Raw genomic sequence first — 24,609 nt, 5'->3', positions numbered from 1 at the left:
AAATGTAATTGTCAGATGATTAATTGCAAAAGATAGATAATTAGAGTTCATATGATGTGTCAAATATGGATAACCAAGAAGTTGACTACACATTAAAAGAGAAAGATGAAATTTTGTGAGTTGTGGCTATTGTTGGGTGATTTACCTTTATCTCCAGAGCTTATAGAAAGAGTTAGGTAGAAAGACCACTTGCCTGAACTTTGCCTTTTTTATCCCATTTTCGGCAAATTCCTCATAAAAATTACTAGAAAAATTACCAGAAAAGAGTTCCCACCACCTGAAATCAGTCTTGGAACATTTGAGCCGATGCTGAACTACCTTCCCTAATGTCAAAATAAAGGATTGGGGAATTGTAGCTGGTTTTTCAATACCACATATATTTTTAAACTCTTTCCATTAAACCTACCTTAAATATTTCTTTCCCCAGTTGAAATTACTTATTTTTACTTCCTAATTTTCAATGACCAAATCTTATCTCCTTTGAAATTAGTGTCCCTTGTTCCTGGAAGTTAAGGGTTTTCATCATTTGTCATTGGATTCCATTATGGAATAGTTTTGCCTTTAAAAAAATGTATTTATGGCATTTCTTTAAATTATCCATTGTAAATAGTAGTGAAATGAAAAAACAAATCTTACAACCTATCAGTAAGTTGGCCATCTCAAATCTGTCTCACCTGTTGGTTTATTTAAAATCACAATGAAATTAATAAAAACTAGATTTTTCTCCTGCATTTGTAAATGGAACCCGCTCCATCTTCTAAACTTTATATTTTTACTGAAGAGTTTTTCAGCCCTCAGAAATACTGCCTTACAAATTCAGCTAATGACCCAAATCCAGCTTGTTTGTTGTGTAGGAGTTGTATTAAAATAACTCACTGTATGAGTATTGTCATTAATGATATGCTCATTTTGATAATAGGGCTACAGATTCTTAGTCTATAGTCCTTGGGGAGATGCTACAATTTTTTTTTAACTAAGTATTGTTCTGGCTCCTTTTCCTTGATTGGCCCAGAAATAGCAATCAGCTGGGGAGCAGGATGACATGCCTCTTAGCGATCCCTTTGATCTTTGAGATGAGTATCAACATTGTATGCTTCCTAATGGAAGTGTAATTTAATGAAATCTATTGGGTAAACATACTTCAGATGTTCAAAGGAGGTGACAAAATTTTTGCTGGCAGCCAGGACCTGGCGGCTTTCCAGCTTGCCTCTAGCTGCTATGCATATAGTATTGAGAAAGGCACTTAAAATAGGAACATAAAGTATTATTTTCATTGTGTTTCAACCCCCCTGCTTGCCCTCCCCTACCAATTTCTTTCCCTTAAGTTTATTTTTTATGCTATTTCCGCGAGTGCCCTTTGACATATAACCTTTCCTAATATAAAGTGGAATGTGAGATTTGATCTTTTTATGTTTTTCTTGGTTTATTTTATGATACCAAGAGTAGCACATTGGATGTATGACACCAAAGTCAGGAGAAGTTGTAGGCATGGAGACTTACACAGAACATCCTAGAGGGAAAAGGACACTCTATAAAAAGTACATTATTTTGGTACTGATTGGTTAAATTAAATATTCTATTTTGGAAGGAGATGATAGAGCACTTTTATTTTAACAATCTTTGAGGAAGTGTGATGGAGATAGCCATAGACAGCAAGGAGTCAGGGGACCTGACCAGTCTCAGCTGTGTCACCTTCTAGCTGTGTCTTGTGGGGCTAATCACTTTCTCTGAGCCTCAGTTTCCTTAGCTGTAAAATGAATGGACTGATTTAGATGATTTCGAAGGTCATTTTTAACCTGAAATTTTATAGCTCTTTTTTAAGTCTCAATATCGGTGCTGTCCAATAAAAATATCATGGCATTTATATATGTAACTTTAAATTTCTTAGCAACCACTTTTTTTAAAAAAAGAAAGAGGTAAAATTAATTTTAGTAATATATTTTATCCCAGTAGATCCAAACAGATATTATTTCAATATGTAATAAATTAAAAAATTATTGTGATATTTTACTCTTTTTTTCTTACTAAGTCTTCAAAATCCAGTACATCTTTTACAAAGACAGCATATTTCAGTCTGACTATCCATATTTCAAATACTCAAAAATCACACATGCCTGGTGGTTACCATATTAGACAGCAACTCTAGATGCTACAAGGCAACTATTCCAAACTACATTCCCAGGAGACAGTCGGGCATGAAAATAAAGATTCTTAAACCTCTGCTTCTTCCAGTTAGACCAGTGATCCTCAATTGAGGCTCTACCATCCAGGGAGCTTTAGAAAACACTAGTGCCTGGGCCCCCTTAGTCTCGGTGCAGCCTAGACACAAGTCTTTTTAAAGCTCCCCAGGGGATTCCAGTATTCAATGTTGAGAACTGCTGCATCAGACATAATGCTCCTAAATGCACTTGTGTGGTTCCATAAGCTCCCCACCATCAAGGAAGCTTCCATAACCTCCAACTTCTCCACCCTACCTTTTTGGTTATAAGGAGAATATAAGCTTTTTAGATCAGATCCAAAGACACTCAATATACCATAAACTAAGCGTCCATTAAAAATAGGGATATGATACATAAGAGAGTGTGGACACTGAAAGGTTTTCAGAGCAATAACAACCAAAAGAACGTAAGGTATAAGAGGAGCCTTTGACAGTAGTCTTAAGAGTCTTATAATCTCAAATATTATATGTCGTATATACAGCAATTTCTAGTTAATTGGTACTACTTTTTAATATGATTTTAGATTTTTCTTACCTAAAATTTATTTCCATATAGTCCAGCTTCTTTTTAAAAAACAGATGTACTGAGGTATAATTTACATACTATAAAATTTTCCATTGTAAGTGTATAATTCAGTCATTTTTTAGGCTACTTTTATACAACTGTGCAATCATCACTACGATCCAGTTTTATAACACGGCATAGAGATTCCCTCATGCCCATTTGAACTTAATCCTCGTTCCCACTCCCAACCCCATGCAACCACTGATCTGCTTTCTCTCTATGTAGCTTCACCTTTTCTAGCAATGTCATATTAATGGAATCATTCAGTATATCTAGCTTCTTTCACTTACCATACAATTTTTCAGGTTCATCTGTATTGTAATATGTATCAATAGTTTGCTTTTATTACTGTATAATATTGCAGCATATAGATATGTATCATATTTTCTTATGCATTTACTAGTTGATCAACGTATGGATTGATTCTAGTTTTTATTATTATGGCTAATGGTTCTATGAAAATTTACATACAAGTCTGTGTGGACACATATTTTTATTTCTCTTGGGAAATTACCTAGGAGTGGAATTGCTGAGTCATATGGTAAATACTCACTTTTCAAGAAAGTGCCACACTGTTTCTGAAGAGATTGTACCATGTTACATTCCCACCAGCAATGTATGAGGGTTTGTTTCTCCCTATCCTTGTCAGCACTTGGTGTGGTCAGTCTTTTCGATTATACCCATCTGGTAGTTACGTAATGATATTTCATTATAGTTTTGATTTGCATTTCCATAATGATTAATGATGCTGAGCATGTCTTCATGTGTTCATTAGACCTTTACATACCTTTGGTGAAATGTCTATTCAGATCTTTTGCCCATTTTTTATTAGGTTGTCTTATGCTTGAGTTCTTTGTACATTCTGGATTCAAGTTCCTTAAGATATATGGTTTGCAAATATTCTTTCCCAGTATGTGACTTGTCTTTTCATTTTCTTAATAATGTCTTTTGAAACACAAAAGTTTTAAATTCTGATAAAGTTCAATTTGTTAATTTTTTAATGGATTGTGCTTGGATTTATCTCACCAATCTTTACCCAATGAAAGGATACAAAAATTTGCTACTAGAAGTTTTGTAGTTTTAACCATTATATTTAAGTCTATGATTATTTTGAATTAACTTTTTTGGTATCATATGAAGTAAAGTATATCAGTTTTGGTTTTGTTTTGTGTATCGATATCAAATTGTTCTAGCACCATTTCTTGACAAGTCTTATCTTTTTCTCCATTGAATTCTCTTGGTACTTTTGTAGAAAATCAGATGACTATAATGTGAGGGTTTATTTTATAGTAAATTTTGAAATTATTTAATGTAAGTCCTACATCTTTGTTATTTAAAAAACAAAGTTTAGGTTCGTGGCATTTCCATATAACTTTAAGAATCAATCAGCTTATTAATTTCTATGAAAACGTCTGCTGAGATTTTGATAGGGTTCATTGAGTAGACTCAGTATAGATTAATATGGAGGAAATTGCCATCTTAACAATATTGAGCCTTACAACCGATTTATTTGTATGTTTTTAAATTTCTCTCAGCAATATTTTATAGTTTTCAGTATATGTCTTTTGGAAAATTTGTTTCTAAATATTTTATTCTTTTAGGTGCTGTTGTGAATGAGTTTTTTTCTTGATTCTATTTTTTGGTTTGTTCATCATTGGTACATAGAAATACAATTGATTTTTGTATATTAATCTTGTATCCTGCAACCTTGCTGAACTTGCTTAAATCAAGTAGTTTTTTTTTTTGTAGATTCTTTTGAATTTTCTACATAAAAGATTATGACATATATGAATAAAGGGTTTTACTTCTTTCCACTATGTGTACCTTTAATTAATTAATTAATTAATCAATTAAGTAACTTATTTACTTATTTACCTTTTTGCACTGGGTAAAACCTCTATTACAATGTTGAATAGAAGTAGTGAGGGTGGATTTCTTTGCCTTGACCAATTTTATGGGAGACCACTAGATTGACGTTAGCTGAACATATTTTGTAAATGTCCTGTATCAGGTAGAGGAATTTCCCTTTTATTCCTAGTGTGTTTTCTATCTGTATTATAAATGGGTGTTGGATTTTATCAAATACTATCTGTGTGTCTATTGAGATGATCATGTGGATTTTGTCTTTTATTAATACAATATATTATATTAATTGATTTTGAGATGTTAAACCAGCCTTATATTCCTAGGATAAATCCAGCTTTGCTATATTGTTTAATCTTTTTTATATGTTGCTAGATTTGGTTTACTAATACTATGTTAAGGATTTTTGTAGCTACATTTATGAGAGATATCAATGTATAGTTTTTCTATCACAGATTTGTCTAGCTTTGACATCATGGTAGTACTGGTCTCATAGAATGAGTTGGGAACCGTTTCCTTCTATTTTCTAAATGTCTTTGTGTAGATTCTTTATTACTTAAATGTTTGATAGTATTCATTAGTGAAGCCAAGTAAGGCTGGGCTTTTTTACATAGAAAGATTGTTTACTAATTTAATTTCTTTACTTGTCATAGGTCTGTTCTATTTCTGTATTATTTCGAGTCCATTTTATTTTATGTCTTTCTAACAATTTGTCCACTTTATATGAATTTTCTAATTTCTTGATATAAATTCTTCATAATATTACCTTATAATCATTTTAATATCTGTAGGGTCTGTGGCAATGTCTCCTCTTTCATTCCTGATTTTGATACTTTGTGTCCTCTTTTTTCATAGTCTAGCTAAAAATTTATCATTTTTTTGCATCTCTTCAAAAAACCAACCTTTAGCTTCTTTGATTTTCTTTATTATTATATGTGTTTTCCATTTTATTGATTTCTGCTCTGACCTTTCTTCTACATTATCCTTTCTTCTACATTATCATATCCTCTTGTATTTCTTGCTTCTTGAAATGGCAGGTTAGATTACTGACTTTAGACTTTTCTTTCTTTGTAAGATAAATATTTAAAACTCTAAAATTTCCCCCACACACTTCTTTTTAAATTTAAATAATAGCCATTTTCTATATTATTTTTCAGGTGAATATTGCTGGACTAAAATAATATTTGAATATAGGCTTGGGAAGCTGAGAATCAGAGCTGAGTCAGATGCTCTTAAGGTCCTAGTAATTTTTTAAGGTATATGATACGCAAAGCTGATGGAAATTGTGTCTTTCTAAATGTACCGAAGAGACCTAAGTGTTCTGTCACAGTTCTTTTGCTTTAAAACCATTAGGTTAATAACAGGGGCCACCTATCAATAGTCTATTTAAATGAAGGGAATAATTCAGCAAAGCCTTTTTTTTCTTTAACTTAAAAAAAGTTTCTCCTCAACTGTTTATTTTGACAGTTTCCAAGCATATAGAGAAGTTTAAAGAAGAGTATAGTAATTGCCTGTGTACCTCTGCTTAAATTCAGTAACTGCTAATACTTTTATTAATTAGTCACATTTGATTACCCAGTGTACTGAGTGATACCACTTAATTATTGATCCACTGTAATTTATCAGAATTGTATTTTCCAGCTCTAGAAAATAGGTCTAGATGAATATGTAAATAGGTTAAAGTTTATCTGTCATGTGGAATCTCACATAAACTAGTGACAGTTTTGTATAGTCATGAGCTGGATAACGACGTTTCAGTCAAAGACGGACCTCATATACAGCTGTGGTTCCGTAAGGTTATAATGGAGCCGAAAAATTCCTATTGTCTAGTGACGCCGAAGCCATATAACATTTATAGAGTAGTGCATTACTCACGTGTTCATGCTGATGCTGGTGTAAACAAACTTACTGTGCTATCAGTCATATAAAAGTATATCACATACAATTTATAGTGCATAATATTTGATAATGATAATCAATGACTATGTTACTGACTTAAGCACTTGCTAGACTATACTGTATACTGTTATTCTAGAGTATACTCTTTCTGCTTACAGTTAAAAAGTGTGTCTTGTTACACCAGCGGCTGTCTCATACATCTCGTGTTTACCGTGTCTCTCAGATGCATCAGTGTCTCTTGTGCTTGATTTAATCTCGTGTTGTTTTGTGCAGTGACATGATGTGCAGGCCTGTAGCCTAGGAGCAATAGGCTAGACCATATAGCCTAGATGTGTATTAGGCTAGACCATCTAGGCCTGTGTAAGTATACCCTAAGATGTTCACACAACAAAATCGACTAACATTTCTCAGAACCTATCCCCTGTCGCTGAGCGGCACGTGACTCTATGGGAAAAGATGAAAGATTTTTGATTACCCTCTTATAAAATTTATGGTCTTAAAACAAGAAATCATGTTGAGCAATCTCTCATTGTTTATATTAAATGGCATGGAATAATGTAATAGATCACCCCTAAGTTTCCATTGATTCAGATCAGTAATGTTCCTCGGTATTTCTTTCCTCCACTGGGTTACATACTATGTATAAATGCTTTCTATCTAAGCATTCGGAGTAAACTTGAGTTCTTAGTTGAAACATGTCTTTGTCAGCAGCATAACCAGATTTATACTGACCAAAGAATTGCTCTTTCTATTTGATTAGACCATAATTTGCATTTTCTTTATCCGTAAGATTTAGGTTAAAATATCCGTGAGGTTAGGTTAAAATATTCTTAAAGAGCCTTGTAATTCTGAAGTGATATTGTATGATTATAAAACGTTAATGATATGATATTTTATTCTATAAGACTATTAAGGTGGTTTAATTTGCTTGAAAATTGATACTTTTCCTCTTATTTGATTTACCTACAGATTCCAACCACATGGTAAACTAACTTTCTCACCGCCAGCAACAAGTGAACACAATGCTGTTGTAAAATCTTCTTTTTAGGAAAACATTATAAAATATGCTATGACTATTTAGGGAGCAAAATGACTATAATTTACAAATATATTTAAACTTGACAGAAAAGAATAAAGCTTGTGGGATATGTTCATCCAGATTGGCTATTTTTTAGTTTATTCATATGGGGTTCAAGTCAAATAAAGATTGAATAGATCTGTTTGCATTCGGAGTTTTGACCATCATTTTTTTTCTCATGTGACTTCCAGGGGTTATTATATATTCAGATGAACGATCTTCTTAGAAATGCTGTTGCTTCAAGTGGTTTTCTATTCAGGTAGCTTGTCATTTTAATAAATGTCTTCCTTCCTAAGTGTCTCTACCTGAATTATTCTATTTTCACCGGAGGCACTAAAATGTTATCCAGTAGAGTTTTATCCAAAGAGAATGGGGTGAAGGTAGTGGTACAATTAATCATTCATCTGCTAGATGTCAGCAAAGGTTTAAAGTACACGAAGAAAATAACCAGGCTTTAGGAAAAGCGGCCTTATCTTGTTTCTATACTGTATAAATACTCTAACATTTAGAGGAGGGAGATATTGTATTTAAAAAATATGTATATAAGGAAAAATTTAGGCATTTAGCTTTATATTATATTGTTTTGACCTATGACCTATCATACACCTGAAACTTTTTTGCTAAAGTCATACACAACCCCTATGTCTGAGGTCCCTTTCCAGTTTTTTATCTTATTTGTCTTCTATGTAGCACTTGATTCACTCTCATCTTCTTGAAATTATCTTCCTTGACACCATATCCCTTGGTCTCTTCTGGGCCCTTTGGTTTATCTCCTTCATTGAGTTCCCTTTTTCTGCCTTTCCCTTAAGTTTTGTATTTTCAGGTCATTCTTGTTTTGACTTGTCATTTCTACATTCTGTCTGGTTAATTATATATATTCCCATGCCTCCCACTAATGCCTGTATGTTGATCACTATAAAATCACATCTCTGGCCCAGACTTTCACATTGCACACTGTATCATTTTTTTTCAATTGTCCATTGCACGTGTCTCAGTTCTACAGATTTTCAAATACAGTGTTCCAAACCAAACTAATTAAATTTACTATCTTTTCTTCAAAATCTGTTTCTCTTCCTGCTCTCGTTATACTGGTTGACGCATATGTCGGTTATGTTGGTCAATATATTGTCTACTCAGTTACCCACATAAAAAACCTGGGAGACATTTCACACTTGTTTCTTTGCTTTGACTCCACATCTGATTGTCACTGACTCTCATGGAAAGGAGAATAGCTCTTCTTTCCATCCCCACTGTTGGTCATTAATTAAGGACCATATTGTCTCTGTCTTGACCTTTAAGAACAAGCCTCAGAGATCTGCCTTCAGTCTAGTCCTCCTACCATCTGTTTTTCACTTTGTGTCCAAAGGAAGCTGATCAAACCAGGTTAGTTCCTTCCTTTCTTCCACTGTACTAATATAAACCTCTATTTCGTAGTACGATTTTTACTTATTACGATTGTGTTCATGTGCCCACCCTTGGTGTCACGGAGGAGTTCACAGTCTAGGAATCTGTTTTATTAATAATACTATATTAGTATACAGTGATAAATAGTGCTGCTCAAAAAATTTTGTCAAATAAATGTAGAAATTAATGGATGAATCAGTGAATGGCGCCGAACTCCATGCCTATAGTCTTACTTAATTTTGTTATCTTTTTTAGTCTGAGTATGAGATGGTTAATAAAACTTTGTGAATTTATTAATTAATAGAATTTCTTCCCAAAACAAATAGTGATCCTTATTTTATGTCATCATAACATTTTCAGTTTTATAACTAATTTGAATGTTTATGGTCTTTCATCGTAAATGATTTTAATTTTAAATCTGTTTTCTCAAGACAAATTCTAGGTAAGTGTTCTTAAAAGTTATTTACAAGGAAAAAAGATGAAGAAAAAATGAGAGAGGTAATAAATGAGATAAAGATATCAGTTCCAAAGTTCTTTTCTCTCCCGGTCAATATTTTGACATATTTTGTTTTTAAAAGTACTATATCAATAGTTACATTTTTAAAGAACTCTGATTTAATTACTAATTGGTAAGAAAAACTTTTCTTTTAGCTAGCAGTTTTTTTCCCCCAGAAACCTAAAACTTTTACACCAAAACTTTACTTTCAGATCAAATAGTAAGATTGTATTTGTTGGTCGGGGATTATGAGCATCTTTTCTAAAATGATTCCTTAAGTAAAAATGTAGCTCTATCTCAAAAGGGATAATGCATGAGTTTAGACTAGTGTTGAGCACAGTTTGTGTGTGGGAACCTTTTAAGTAGGTATTTACTTCAGTGTCTGTGATCTTATAACCTTCAGTTTCTATGATCTTATATCCTCAGTGCTGTTTTAAAAATAAACATAATGTGATTAGCCAGCTTCGAAGTAGCAAAATATGTATCTGCCTATGTTTCCCTAGAATCCTTACTTTTTAAAAAAATCTAGTATAAATATTTTACTTGTCTTAGATAAATCAGAGATTAGTATTTGCATTTATATCTGTGAACTCCACTCAACAATCTCTAGTCTCCCTTCTGGCCCCCCCACCCCCCCCACCCCATGTAAATTGAATAGTTAACCAGTGTGACAAATGTGGTATATTAGAAGGATGGCTGCATATGATTTTTACATGTGTTGAATTTCTTATGAAAATGACTGCTGACCCACTGTCATCAGGTCATGATTTTTAATTATTTTTCTAAAAGTGAGACTAAGTTCATATATATCTTTTTTTATTTTCTCCCTAACTCCTACTTGTGACAAATGGCATGATCTTGTCTTTGCTAGCATTGGCTCTAGTACCCAGAATCTAATGTCCACAGCTTGCTCAGGAATGGGGAGATCTTGATCTTTTCAGGAAAGTGTAAATTCTAATGTACTATAAGTACCTTTTTATAACGGTAGTTTAAAATTAAACCTATTTCTTTTATTTTTTTGTAACAGAACTAACTTGACTTCTTTTTCATTATTATATTTCCAGTGTGGATATCCTGCAATCAACTGATTTCTGGGTTTTTAAATCTTGGTTCCTTAGGAACAAACAAAAGAAAGAGTTTCTATGAAAGTTTGGAGTATGCTTTTAATTTAAATTGCCTTGACTATCTCTCATTCCTGAAAGAAAGCAAACAAATTTTTATGTTGCCTATTGTTTTTCCTAAGAAGGTAAGGGATTCTCATTTGATTAGGTGCTAATTTTGTAATTACGAAAATCTAAAATTAAAATTTTGATATTGAGCCAAGGTTTTCTTTGAACAAATTTCCCATTTTCTTCCACTAACCAGTGATGGCTTGAAAGAGATTTGAAGAGGACAACCCTTATATTAATGTTTAACTATTATGGGATCTTTAATAGAAATCATCTTTTATAACATAAATGCTTGGTTTTGAAAGTTTTATTGCTTATTATTTATGTGAAATAATACATTTACATTGTTATCCCTTGAGTCTTCAGTTGCCATTTCTTATTTTACCTGTACATGTAAGTCTGATGTCATAGGTCTCAGAAATTGTAAATGGAAAAGATTCATTGGATTACTTACTCTTAACAGGGCCCAAAATGTGATCACTCCTTGTGGCACACTGTTCAGCATTCTGCCCAAGGCACATTACTCAATGAGTCAAACATGGCGACTCCTTTTTTCCCTTGATAAACTACTCTATGGTACAAAAGATCTCACTGTTTTAGAATTTTTCTTAATCTCATGCCTAAAATTTCCCCATTATTTAAACTATCGTGCAAAGTATTCATACTCAAGTGCTAAAAAGTCCTAAAAATATAACCCAAAGTTACTTGTAGCACTGTTGGAAATCTTTTTACCTAGCAGATGCTGGAGATTGTGCTGGTAATGATGAAGATTATTATAGTTATGACAATTACGAAGATGTGTAGGGAAAATTCTCCCTTCCACGTCTGTTGCCCATTTCAGTTCCCCATGCTGCTCTTGCCCAAATCACAAACCTGGGAAACTACTGTTATTAATTCCTTGTGTTATCTTTCCAGCTTTTCTTTATGTACTTACAAGCAAACACAAATGTGCATTCTTCTCCCTCTCCCCTTTAAATAAAAACATGGCGTACCATACAAAAGACAGCATAAACTATACGTATCATTCTACACCTTGCTTTCCCCACTTTTCAATTGATCTGGAGAGCTTTCTATATCAGTATACAAAGAACTTATTCAGTTTTAAATACCTGATTAGTATTCCATTGTATAGATGTACCAAATTTAACCAGTTCCACATAGATGGCTTTTGGTATTATTGCACATGGTCCTGCAATGAATGACTTTGAGCTATGTCATTTTTCATGTAGACAAATATCTTAAGAAATAGAATTGCTTCTTTATAGAGTATATGCATTTGCAATATTGATAATCCTTTCACCGTCGTTCCAATTTACACTCCCTTGGTAGTGCATGAGAGGACTAGTTATTTACAAAATAAATATTCACTTATAAATGAATTATCAGACTTCTGGATATTAATCAAAGTGATAGGAGTAAAGGGGTATCATAGTAGTTTTCATTAACTTTACTCACGAGCAAGATGGAATGTTTTCAGGAACTGTTCTTATGTTCTTACCCTTTGCCGTTTTGCGGGCATGGCATGGCCATTTGTTGGTCTTTTTCTTATTAATTTTTAAAAGTTCTTTATATGTCTTGAAGATTAGCCCTTGTTAGAGATAAAATTTGAAAGTAAATTTATAGTTCGTATTTTGACTTTGTTCAATCAAACACTACATTTATCCTATCTCTATTCTATATTTTGCCATTCAAAATTTTTCATTTTTTGTATGGTTGAAATTATCCATCTGTTATGGTTATGTGTTTAGAATCGTAGTTAGACAGGATTGTAAATGAATTAAGTTTATTCCTGGTTGTTTTATGTTTTGTTTTTTTCTTTAAATGGGAACTTCTGTCATATCCTCCAACTAGTTGTTTGTTTATGTGAATTAATTTCTGTATTTTAATTTTGCAGCCTACTACCTTATTAAATTCACTTATATTTGTAATTTCAGTTTGTTCTCTTGAATTTTTGAGATACACAATTACATCATCTGTAAGTACTGATAAGTTTTTCTCTTCCTTTCCAATTTTATACTTCTGTCTTTTACTGGTCTAATTATGATTGCTAGTATTTTCAGTAAAATGTTAATAGTGGTGTTAGTAGTTATTTTACTTTTTTCTTTTTTTGAGAAATAGCTTTATTGAAGTATACTTGACATATATGTGATGTATTTGCATATATGTAAATGTATACATATGGTATGCTTATTCTTTGTTCATTTAGTCCTGATTTCTTGCCTTCTCAATTAAATCACATATTTTTAATATTCTATTTCTTTTATTAAATTTTCAATTAGACCTTTTTTGCGTTATTTTTTAGTGACTCCTACAAAAGGTTATTACAATCTACTTTTAAACAAATATTACTTCATGACAGTATAAGACCTTCACAGTGGAATTCCATTTATCTATCTCCCACCCTTTGAACTCTTGTCGTCTTATATTTTACTTCTGCATCTCCTATGAGTGTCATGAATTACTTAGAAAAAGTATTTTATATTTACCCAGATATTATATTGGAGCTTTTTCATTTTGTGCAAACCACAATTTTCTTTGATGTCATTTCACTTCAGTCTAAAGAACTCACTTTAGCATGTCTAGTTGGGCAGTTCTGCTGGAGATGACTTCTCTCAGGTTTTATCTGACTACAAAAAATATTTATTTCAGTGTTATTTTTAAATGAAATTTTCACTGGATATTGACTTTTAGTTTGAGAAGTCCCCTCCCCCCCACCTCTTTCTGCACTTTAAAAGTATAATGTCATTATCTTCTGGCCTCCATTGTTTCTGGTGAAAAATTAGCTATCACTTATTATTTTTACCTCTATATGTAATGAATGGTCTTTTACCCTCTGGCTGCTTTTAAGAGTTACTATTTATCTTTGTGTTTTATCAGACAATTTAATTATGTTGTACCTAGGTGTGTTTTTTTACAGCAGGCGTGAACTTATTTGTGGTTTACTGAGCTTCCTCAACCGATGAGATGATCTTTTTCATCAGTTTTGTAAAGTTTCAGCTATTATTTATTCAAATATTTCTTATGCTCCATTTCTTTTCCTTTTTTCATTCCAATTACAAATATGTTAGTTTATTTAATATTATTTCACAATTCTCGGATGCTTTTTTTTCACTTTTTTTTAATCTTTGAGCTTGTTTGGGTATTTTCTGTTAATCTCATTTTAAGTTTATGGAACCTTTTCTTTGCTGTTTCTAGTCTGCTCTTAATGCCATTTAATGATATCATATTTTTAAGTTGCATTTTGATACCATGTTTTTTGTGCTATCATTTCTATTTGGTTCATTTTTATAGTCTCTCCTTCTCTATTGAAATTACCCATCTCTTCGTGTGTATTATCCATTTTTTCTACCATATTCTTTAGTGTTTTTATGATAGCTAAAGCCCATGAGTGATAATTCCAGTATATGGATCATCTTTGAGTATGCGTCACTGACCATGGGTCACATTTTTTTGATTCTGAGGTACATAAGAGTTCAAAAACTTACTTATTAATCACAACTAGAAAAGGACGAAGCTGGGATTGGAGCCTTTGGATCCAGGCTTATCATATGCCCAAATTGGAGGCCTTTCTAATTTATCATTGTTTCTTCAAAGGACAAGAAAATAAGAATAACGGAAATTACAAATAATAGAATTACAAATAAAAATTAATGTGTGTTTATAATATTAAATGTATTCAGAGCAGAAATAAGAATAAGCAGAAAAAGGAATGACTTCCTCAACTTTGCATGTCACGAATGAGGCTGGGTACACTTGGCTTGTGTCAGACTCTGTAAGAATCTATCATCTTACATCTCTGAGTGTAACTGGGGCTACAGATAATTCAGAGAAAATTGGGGTGGGCCCCTCAGATGATTAAAAGGTTGGAAATTAGACAGATGAAGAAAGGTCCTGGGATCATTTTCCCTGGATGGAAAACTGTGGCATTATTAAGTAAATGTCCTCAAGTCTGTGAATGGCCGAGTATGGCCAGCAGCTGTTTTTGGTCTCATCTGTAAGCGTAACTATGGTACCATATACTTATGTTTAATTTAGGGAAATAATTCCTGACAGTAACCAGTGACTGTTGGCAGGCCTTATTTGTGAAAGTTAAGGAACTTCCTTCCTGAGGTCTTTATAAGATACATTCGGTGTGCGGTGATATAAGGGAGTCAGGTACCCTAGAGGACCTCTCAAGGTCCCTTCTAGCCCTAAGGTCCTGTTATCGCATATTTATAGAGTGCCAAAATTGGCTATGTTCTTTTCAGAGAATAGAATTACATCCAGTCCCTGTCCAGGACTATCACAGTCAAAATTAGACAGATCAGCAATACGTGGGTTGCCAAATCAAGTCAAAGTTTAGCGGGCACATGTCTAACTATCTGTGAGTGTGTATTCTCTTCAAGAACATTAGAGAAGGGCCTAATGGCATGGTAAAAGATCTTTAGTTAGTGCAAAACACTCCAATGAGGTTTGTATTTGGTTCTTTTAGGCATTTTTATAAATAATAATTTATTATTATCTTTTAAACAGTCTAATTTAGAATTATTGTCCTCAAAACTTTTTAACTCAGAATGAAGGAGAAAAAGAATTGCACTGTATTACCATACTGTTTTAAATGGTAGATAATATTCTGTTACTTTGAATTGATAACTTCAAACTTTTCTAACCATGGATGATTTAGAGTTCATTCTAATATCTGAACTATAAAAGAAAATTATGTTGCTAATTTAATACTGCAAATAAAAATCCTATAGTTTTACTGAAAAAGTAAAAATCACCATTATATGTGGTAAAAATGAAAAGTTTAAATTTTCTAATTTGAAAGGAGTAATGTTCTTATATTTTTGTTTAACACTAACTATTTTGTTGTATATCTAATCAAAGATTTATTTTGACATTTAGCTAATCTCAGATATTAGCTAGTTGTAGATTATTTGTTTACCAAAAACCTCTACTTCCTTCTCCCAATAATCTTTTCACACATTTTAACTATTTTAAACTTTGGAAATAATTTCAAACTTTCATAAAAGTTTGAAGAATAGTACAAAAACATACATGTACTCTTTACCTAGATTTACCTGTTGACATTTTGTTCCATTTGCTTGATCATAGTGTGTGCTTTATTGATCTTTCTTTCTACTTGTATTTTTTTCTGAGCCGTTTGAAAGTAAGTTGCATACATCATCTGTTCATGTTTTTAAAGTAATGTAATTTTATAACTTTCTTCAGAGTAAAAATAACTTTTCTCAGAAAGCTCTATTATTTACCAAAATGTAGAGGCAACTTGGAGCATTATATTTCACCTTGCTTTTGTCCTGTTATCTATTTTATCTGCTATTCATGAAGTCCTTTTCATGCCTTGTATCTGGAGTATATTATTTTTTCCAGATTGTCCTTTAACAAATTCTCAAGTCTTTACATAAGTGCCTGTTGCTACAACATATAATGTTATAGCTTTGCCATTTGACATATTACAGAATTTTGTAGAGTGCCAAATTCTTACATAATTTTAATTGAAGAAAACTCATTTTCAAAATGTAAATATTTTCATTTGAATAATTGAACTAGTTAGATTTCTATTTAGTAAAATTACATGGGTTCAGTCGAAGTTTTCGAACTTAAAGTTTGTTTATTTTCTATTTCAGTTTGATAAGGATTTATAGGGCTGAATTCGCAAGTTTGCATATTTCCCTCACAGCAGTTTCTGATTCCACAAGTCTAAGACTGGATTTCACTGACGGAGAAGCTACATAAGATCTAGAATAAAAATGCAGCTTATAGGAAAGGGAACGGGATTCAAGTCAAACAAAAATAATCAGGGAGAGGACTCAACTATTTTATATACTGATGGGCAAATTGATATTATTTTCAAGTCACGAAACATTTATTACTGTATTTGTATTGATGTAATTTATCAACATCTTAAATGTCTATGATTAACACCGTCTTTTAATAGATCAACTCTGAATATTTTTTCAAATAGTCTTGAGCTACGGCAGAGATTAGGTGTAACTGTGGTGAGGTCAGTTCTCTAAAGTTTTCAATTGTTCTCTGTGAATGATGGTGAGACAGAGCTAGAATCAATTCAGGCTCAGTGAGAATGATGGTCTCGCTACTCCAATTGGCCATTTTGTGGGGAGAGGTACTACCTGCATTCCTGGAAGGACCATAGATCAGAAATCAAACTCAAAAATACAGCACAATGTCGCCTTCGTCACGTAGCCACTGAATGTTGACTCACAATTTTATTATTCTCATTCTCTTCAGATAACATAATTCCTGTCTGTTAGTGTTTTTTCTCATATATTTATTAGTAGTAAGTGTGCTACATGCTTGCTTTATGTTAGACCACTGCCAGAAAAAACGAGACAAAATTAGTTCCAAGAATATTTTTCTTTCTGTAACACCAATCCTCAGGATGTACGATCTGTAGTAATTCTTATTCATTTGAAATACAGCAATTTGTTACTGTCAGTAGAGGATAGGTTTGTTGTTTTAAATTGCCATGTTTTGTTTTTGTTGGCATGTTCCCCAATATAAATTGAATGGCTGACAAAAATCTATTTGTATGACGGTTCAATCTAGATAAGTGCCTTCCGTTGCCTAACGGTACAACTTGGGGTCTGAGAGATAAAAGCAAACTGAATGCTAGGCTTGTAGCAGAGCTTCTTCGTGCAGATAACAGAAGTAATCCATATTCCTCAGGTCCACAAATCAGACAAAGAAGAAATATGCATGTACATTGTCTCGTTTGAAATAGTGTTCTTTTAGCTTCTACATAATAAAAAAAAGTGAGAATATCTATTTAGTAAACAATAGGAGAACAATAAAATACTTGTTACGAGATATGCCTATATATGAAATTAAAGAGAAATGTGGTATTGACTTACCGAGTCGGAGAGAAGTCTGTTGCTTAGCATTTTCCCATAGTATATTGGCTTTCATCAAATAAATTTGCTTCTTGTTTTAACGTGTCTATTCTGAAATAAATTGTATCTTTAGACAGCGATTCTTTTATAGCTTTGATATTTCGCTAGAGGTAGAGTTGAAGGGGTCTCTCTTACTCCCTAAGATGAGAAGCTGAGAATTTGAACCTTTTGGCTTACTTCTGCCTAAAAATATGTCAGTCTTTCCATACAAGTATCTCTTAAATATAATTCATGTATTTAAAAAGGGCTGAAATATGTGGTAACAAACAGTTATGAGGAAAGAATTGTGACTAGTGCATAAGATAACAGACATCCTGGAAATAATGGCTAAAGGCCCCAGGTTTAGATATTCTGAAAAATCAGAGTTTAATCCATAGGGCTGATTGATTGATTGGATATGGAGAGTAAGAGAGAGTGGGATCATTCCTAGATTTTTATCTAGAGAGACTGTATTCACGGCAACAACATTAAATTAGGGAAAACAGAATGAACAGCAGTGTATAGAGAAAGAAAATGTCCCACTTTGTGTTGTTTGAGATGCCTTCAGGTTATCTAAGGCACCCAGTAGGAATTAAATTTGTGAGTAGAATATGCAGAAAGCATGCATGTCTTTGCCAGCCTCTAGGTGGTATTAGAACAACGGGTGTAGATGAGATCATTCAGGTAAGTGATAAGAGAACTAGTAAGGATGGAGACCTGCGTGACTGAGAGAGCAGTTATGATAGAGACTGAGGAGAGACCAGGACGGGAGCCATGGCTATAACTGCTAAGGTGAAAGTGGTAAACACTGTCAGGTGCTATCAAGAGATCAAATGAAAGAAAGGACCGAAAAGTGGCCCTTAGAGCCAAAGTAGGTATAATTTGAGCAAGAAAAGTAAGTATTGGATTATGAGCCAAAATATAAAATAAATATTTATGAGTCCATACTGATGTTAATAATTGAATAATGATTAAATAGATCTCCCATGTAGAAGAATGCCAAATAATTTATGTCGATACTCCTCCCTCAAGGAAGTGGAGCATAATTCTTTACTCCTCATATGGCAGTCATACACAGTGAGTACAGTACGGGAAGGGGGAAAAGACTAACTTTACAGTGGAGAAACCTGACACACACTCCTTCAGGTGGTCAAGGTCAACACCGACAGTGATCACTCATGTTGGTAGTATACACCTGTGAAATGGTGTGATGAAAATAGCACTTACCTCTCTGGTCCTCCTCCCCAAAACCTATAACTCCAGTCTAGTCATGAGAAAACTTCAGACAAATCCCAATTGAGGGACATTCTGCAAAACACCTGACCAGTACTCTTCAAAACTGTCCAGGTCATCAAAGACAAGGGAAGTCTGAGAAATTATCACAGCCAAGAGGAGCCTAAGGAAACATAACAACTAAATGTAAGGTGGAATCTCGGCTAGTGTCCTGGAACAGAAAAAGAACATTAGGCTAAGGAAATCTGAAAAAGAAAAAGTATGGACTTCAGTTAATAATAATGTAGAGTAATGAAAAATTAATTCATTAATCATGACCAATGTACTGTACTGATATAAGATGTTAATAATTGGGGAAACTAGATGTGGGTTTTATAGGAACTCTGTACTATCTCTGTAACTTTTTTATAACTCTATAACTATTCTAAAATAAAAAGCTGATTTTAAAAATGTGGCCAATGATTGTGACAACTAGAAGTCTTTGGCGATCCAAGGGGTGCCGTGGCACAGTAGGAAAGCATCCAGTTTGTTGCAAGTTGAGAAGTGGCCGGCACACGGATAAGTGGAGTAGTGCTATCGAATACTCTTTCAAGAAGCTTTGCTAGGAAGGGGAGGATAAAGGGAGGTTGGGCATTAGCTGGGGAGAGTAATATAGGATAAAATAACTTTTTTAAATATATAAAACTGGGGTACACTTAAAAATGTTTATATTCTCGAAGGAAAGAACCAGTAGAGCGACACATTGAAAATACAAGGGAAAAAAAAAACCATTTAATTGATGAAGCGAAGCCCCTGAGTAGGCAGGACTTTATTCTATTCAACTGAAAATGGAGAATTTGGGAGAAAAACATGTTTATGAATCAAGTATGAATATTTATATTTACTTTATTATGTTTTATACTTTTGGGTCACCCTGGTATAGAAGTAATGTTCAGAATGTTTTTATAGAGAATTCGGGCTAAATGAATTTTGTTTTATTGCCTAAGTATCATAGTTTTATTGGCTATATTCATAAAGCAATAAAAGGCATCTTGTACATCTCTGAACTATGAGTACTGTAATCTCACTATAACAGCATATTCTGCAATAAAGAATCTGTCACAACATGGGTCCAAAAGTAAATACTGAGGCAAAATTATTATAAAATGTTTGCCTATGAGATGGCTTGTTCCAATCTAGAATTTTAGAGCAACTGTACAGGGAGTCACCAGATCTCGTGGGTAAGCAGGCAGTTCTTAACACATCTTAATAACTTGTGTGGCTCCTCTCCTGCCCAATGGGTAGCTTATTGTTGCTTTATGGTGCAGTCTTTGAAGATTCATCTTGAAACTTACGTAAGTTACACCCAAAGGTGTGGTTGTGACTCACCCTCTGAGATCATATGTTTTATTCTATCAAATAAAAACATTCTACCTTAAGCATTTGTCACCCTTTAAGTTTAAAATTTATTGTCAATATTCTAGGTGTTGATGACAGTATATAAGTAAAGCTTTGGGTTTTTTTGTTTATTTTGGAGAAGGGTAATAAGAAACATAATCTACAGGCTAATCAACTTTGTAGCTAATGGTGAGTTCGTAGAACTAAGGGAATGGTGCAGCCATCGCCTTGGGGGATGAGCGATGAGACGGCCAGCACTCGTGGTACAGTAAACTGACAAGGCTTTGAGAAACAGATTCTGCCCTTGTTCTACCTGGTCTTTCTCAGCTGTTGTTCTTAGGTAGATCACCCAAGGCTTTGAACTCCTCATCACTAAATGTGTAGGCTGGTCTAGGTTATGCCTCTTGTCACTGTCAACCATAAGATTCTGTCATTTATGTGATACATAAATGTGCATGGTATGTTCTGTGTCAGTTGCTCAGAATCCTCAAATTCATTTGTTCTTGAATGTCCAGATCTCTTGAAATTACGGCTATGGACAGATTTTCGATGTCCGATCACTTTTCCTCCCTAATGCTAGGCAGATTACATAGAGAAACTTAATCGTATAAATGTATATACTCTATTTCAGCAGTTCTTTTAAAAACACAAATGAAGCATTTGTTCCATAGCATTTATTTATCAGAGTATCATTTTTCAGTGGGAGTGTATAGGGTATTTATATATCATTATCAAACAAAATAGTGAACATTTTGACATTTTGATTATTTCAGGTACAATCTATGGAGTTATTTTATTTTGTATTCAGAAAGACTTTAAAGAATTAGATTTTGTCCGCTGCACACTTACACTATTCCAGATGTTGACAACATCTGGGCATTCTATCATGAGTTGATTTTCTGAATGAAGTAACTTAATTATTGATTGACAAGCTAACATGATTTAAGACACAGCCACACTGTGTTCAATAGCAGTGTCAAAGTCATAAATACAAGCATATGCAAGCAAATGGGGCCATGATACTAACTCATTCAAGTTGCATTTTGAAACACTAATGCTGAACTTAAATTCCAGGTTTTAGTTTAAAAGTGCTAGAGAAGGAAATGAAGAAGTGCAGTTACATGATTTCTGAGCTCTCTGTTTTACAAATTATTAAATGATGTAGCAGCAGTATGGTCAGAGTTCCTAATATAAATAAAAGTCTCTTCTTGCACTGTGAATCACAAACAGTTATTATTCCATATGGATTGCACATGGGTTCATGTGAGCCTATATGTATATAACCTCATCATATGCATATGTTCACATGTTTTACTATAGCTAAATTTAAAAAAATCATTAAGAGAAATGTGGTATAATTTATCTTATTATTTACAGCTAAAACATAAATGTCCATTTCAAAGATACAAAATGTTTTTGAAAGTACAAGCAAATGTAATAAATGAGAATGATTGTAATAGAAGATGTTAATATATAAATTTTTTTCAAAAAAAAATAGAAAATATCTCTTCCTGGTATTACATGCTCAAGAACAATGGGTTATTTCAGTGTTCTCACACTAACCTGCTTTTCCAACCATTGGTAGCCTAGCAGCAGGGCACGTTAGTATTTTCTCTCTGGTGGCTTGCATATGGTCCATTGACCATGAGTTTATGATGGATAGAAAGTGTGCTTTCCCTTTATTAACGCTACAGTATTGGTGACATATGGCATGTGCACTTTCCGGCGAATGAGCTTGACCTTTAACTCTAAACAGTCCCATGAGGAAGAGCAAGCCATGTTTAGTGGAATGATTACTTAAAAGAAACAGATTGGAACTTATTTTCTCTGATAACATTAAAGAAATTCAGCAAAGTTTTTACTTTTGAAAATCGTCCAAAAACAGTAGCACCAAAAATAAGGAATTAGACAAAACAACATAGTGGAATTACTGGTTTAAATAATATGGTCTTTTTAAAGCTATTTTTGGTATATACTGGCACATCGTTTTCTTGGAAGGATGGATTAATTTGTACTTTCAGCCATGTACGTGTACTGGTTTTATTGCATCCTTTCCAATATTATCAGCCGATATTTTGTTGAACATCCTTTGCTGGGTTCCCACCTCCAAGTTACTATGATAGGCTTCCATTTGCTTATAATATTTAAATCTTCACAACAGCACTGGGAAGTAAATCCCCACTCTTAGAGATTGAGGAAACTGATACTCAGAAAACTTAATTTGACCAAAATCACAAACTAAAATGTTATCTCTGTTCTCTTCATTCAGTGCCCTGTGCTTTTTCATCCTAACAACTTTTCAAGGATCAAACATTTACCTAACAGTTTGCTTTGCTTTTACCTAAGTCATGTAGTATGGCATGTTTTAATCTTAAATTGCTTTTTGCTAGAAATTAATATAGCACAGAGAACACAGTGATAAACAAAATTTCATAAATATATTTTCATTTTTTCCCTCCCAAATTTAAGTTTCTTGTCCTGAATTGATGAGCCTTTTTAAAGTTATGGGTCAATGGTGGAGTGTGGATGAAAAGCTGAAATTGGCCATGGGAAATAGAAGCGAGGTTAAAATGGAATACTTTGTGCCAAAGATAGATGCATTTTAGAAAATGCCATCTGGGCATTATAGAAGTATGATATTATTTAATTAGAACCAGATAAAATTAGGTAAGAAGTGAATGCCAGCAATTATATGACTAACTAATAAATATAATTTCACGGTATACTGTAGATATCCCAAAGTGTTAATTATAACAGGAGCAGTTAAATTCTTTGGAGCAGTTAAATTCTTTGGCTATGAAAGCATAACAGTTTTTAATAGATGTATCACCTGGTAACCTTGGGCATTATTAAATATATGGAGACTGAAAGACATGGTAGAAGCAATGGAAAAGTCTGGCCAGACTGGGTAATTTGTTTTAGACTTATGGAGAAATCTATTAACCATTTCTTCTATAGACCAATTTGATTAGGACGTAGGACAAACTGTTCTTTCATTACTTACCAAAACCATACTGCACTTCGTATCAATTATTTGGCTGTCTGCAGCACATAGATTAGAATAAAGGCCTTTCTTAGTGGTTGTGAATGTTGTGGATTACTGATTAGTAATTAAAGTGCTGAATGAAGAAAATTAGGCCAAAATTGAATGAGAAAGTCTTAATTCTGTGATACAGATGTTAAAAACAGATTGTCTTGAGCAGTCCATTCAACATAGTGACATTCTACATACCATGGAGTGTTTGCTTCCCATGTAAGACTCAAGCCCAATGCCTTGGAGATGGCTTCCGCTCCCATGCCTTGTGATGTAGCTGTATGGGTATTAATTTAGTGAAATATCCTGTCTGCCAGGTGTGGGAACTAGCTGATTTTATTGTAATACCAGATCATTACTTAATTCATATGCAACAGAGTGCAGCACATGGAAAGCATTATAAATCTATTTACAATGTGGCTGGTCTGATGATAACATTGTATTAAATTCCCAGGTGAGGCAATTTAAGCAATTGCTTTGCCATGTGCATGCCTTGGAAATTAAATTCTCATATATGCTTTAGTAATAAACCAACTTCATTGTTATGCTTTTGCTAGTGGTGGGTTGTAGAATCTTCATTCTGGTTATGTATACCGTTTCATATGTAGAATCATACAGAAGGTGGTATCACAGATCATAGTTCTTAATTTAAGCTAATTTATTTTGTTTTCTAGTTTAACAGTGCCTGTCCAGGAACATATTCAGTTCCGTTGGGAAATGTTAAGAGTGGGTGGAGTAGATAGATTGTTTCAAGCCAAATTTCTAGATAGAATTGAGCAAGGGTATCTGCTTGAACTTGACTTTAAGAAAATCAGCCAGTCAGTAAAAGTTTTGTTCATATACCAAGTGACGATTGCTTGGAATCTGAAATTCTCACTTTCATAACCCAAGACTTACTTTTGTCATCAGTTTACAATAGCCATTGAAACTTTGTGGATCTCACTTCTTAGGGATAACAATCAGTTGTTAACTTGTCATATTTTTTCTATAGTTCATATATGGTCTGTAGATTTTTTCTGTCTGTGTCTAGTCCACCTAAGTATATAGGTTAGAAGAAATACGCTTTATACAAACACACAGCTAAAAGTGAGGAATGCTCTTATATTTAACATTGTGTGTGTGTGTGCGTGTGTGTGCGCACACGCAGCAAATAATGTCAGTTGAAGCTTTTCCACCCTTATGGTACAGACCTGAAATTGCAATAGATTACAAACTGCATAGAGATTCTGTCTTCTCCAGAAGCCACATATAAAGCACCAGTAGACAGTGGTAACTGACAACTAAGACTAAAAATGTTGACAATTTCTTGATTTGCCTGGTTAGCTTATGTATAGAAGTCATTAACTATTTATAAAATGCATTATGAATTGGGTTCCTTCAAAC

The 24,609-nt window shown here is 33.4% G+C and overlaps 1 protein-coding gene across 10 annotated transcripts in view; it reads left to right on the top strand.

Annotated features, from left to right (window-relative positions):
* VTI1A (vesicle transport through interaction with t-SNAREs 1A) overlaps window positions 1–24,609 on the top strand; it is a 348,076-nt gene that overhangs the window by 41,264 nt on the left and 282,203 nt on the right. The gene's annotated exons all lie outside the window — the stretch shown is intronic.

This window comes from Pteropus medius, unplaced genomic scaffold, assembly GCF_902729225.1.
Source record: "Pteropus medius unplaced genomic scaffold, Ma_sr-lr_union100, whole genome shotgun sequence".
NCBI classification, from domain to species: Eukaryota; Metazoa; Chordata; class Mammalia; order Chiroptera; family Pteropodidae; genus Pteropus; species Pteropus medius.
Note: the sequence above shows the minus strand (reverse complement) of the source record. Positions and strands in the feature narration are given on the sequence as shown.